Raw genomic sequence first — 1862 nt, 5'->3', positions numbered from 1 at the left:
GACAGATGGTCGTAATCTATAATTTGAAAAAGTAACTTATTGAATCTAGAAAAAGATTTGTGGCCAGAATGTTTAGCAGTTGTCTTATAGGTGAAGTACCATGCAACACATCTCATACATCAGATGCAACGCTACTCTAATGGTGTCATTATAAATATGAAACATAAAATACTTAGAGGGCATTATCAGGGGTGTTTATCAGAGCTCAGACAGTATGTCAGATTTCACTAGGCTTGATCAAATTTTGAGGTGTCAGACTTACATGTTTCTGAACATTTCTGCTTCTTGGGCACCATGGCGACGAAGCATTTGGATTATTCCAAGGCTTGTCACACCACAAGAAGATTGATGGTATGGGAATGTTGTTATAATGGTAAAGAGCCAAATATTAGTTTTGGAGATATTTTCTAAATGTCGAATGCCTGATCAGCGCTCTGCCAAAGCATTGCCTGATGTATGCCAGCTGAAATGAACGTCTGCCTTAAAATTAACTGGCTGTGAGATGCAAAATTGTAGGCTTTAAGACTTTATAGAAATCAGATGAAATTACGGTATACACTCTCAGTCAGCTTTAAAAGATTCTTTGTATGCAATTAATATGGTGTAGCCAAAGATGCCCTTTTAGTTTTGTAAACTATATCTTTCTGCAATGTCATGCTCCATGTGTTCCTTTTTTAATAATGCATTTTGTGTTTTGCGCTTACAAAAGTCACAAGGAAGTAACACTGTATGTATAACATGCATGTTTTGTATACTAACTTTTATGCTAGTTCTGTTTGAAGGGTATTTTTATCCTGCTTTGTTCCCTGAGTGGCTTACAATAGTTTTCAGTTTCACTGTATCTAAAACAACCTTTAAAAACATTTCACATTATTTTTTTTAAAAAAAATTAAAGGTACCTAGAGCAAGAAACTATCCAAAGTGATAGAAAGCCTTTAGAACCTGCATTTGAAAGAGCAGCAGATATGACAGACTTCATGGAGGAGAGTATTCCATAAACAAGGTGCTGTGTCTGAGAAAAATGAGGATAAACATGAAGGGTGGCAATAAGAATCAGCAAAAAAAAAACCAACCATTTACAAAAGGGCCAGAACTGAACAGTCACAATCACTCAAAATGAGAAGCGGGGGAGATAACAGAATAATTCACTGAAATCCTGAATTAAAATATATGTTTTGTTGGCACTTAAAAGCCCAACGATTGTGCTAAATGCTTGGTTGTTGGATGGTATTCCAGAGAAGAGATGTCACAGTAGGAAAATAATACTGCATTATCTTAATCTTTTAGCTAAACACACACACAACAAGGTATCTGTAGAGTATCTTACTTGATTGGAAAGTGTAGTAAGCTAGTGGGTGTTCACGGAGAAGGGTCACATAGGGCTTTTTTGGATTCTAGTGTTCTAGAGGGAATGCAGGAATAAAACCCATGTAAAATGATTGGAGCTGAGGATTTGCAACACTGTCAAATCCAGTAGCATGCCTGTAACTAACTACACAGGGCATGTGGAGACATTGTTATCTTAGAAATGTGCCTGGCCTCCTCCAGTTTTCCCAAATTAATTTTTTAAAGTAAATCTCTATCCCTTTTCTTTGTGGACATAAAAAGAAAAATGTTAAACAGTTCTTGTCTCAACTGAGAAGCTGCAGGATGGCTCAAGCTCAGTCAGTTTTTTTGCTGTCTAATTTCCATTACAAACCACTTGCATATTTATATATTTGCAAGTAGAGGACCTTGCAGGGAGCATCGCATTTCTCCTCCCCCACTATTTCTTCTTTCCCTTCCCTGAAAGTCCCTGTAGCTTCTCCCCTTTTCCTTTTTATGTCTCCCCTTCCCAACCACCAGGCATCCTACTTTTATCT

The sequence above is a fragment of the Gekko japonicus genome, unplaced genomic scaffold, assembly GCF_001447785.1.
Source record: "Gekko japonicus isolate JY-2015 unplaced genomic scaffold, Gekko_japonicus_V1.1 scaffold86, whole genome shotgun sequence".
Taxonomy (NCBI): domain Eukaryota; kingdom Metazoa; phylum Chordata; class Lepidosauria; order Squamata; family Gekkonidae; genus Gekko; species Gekko japonicus.
The sequence above is the reverse complement of the archived record's forward strand: the minus strand, read 5'-3'. Positions refer to the sequence as shown.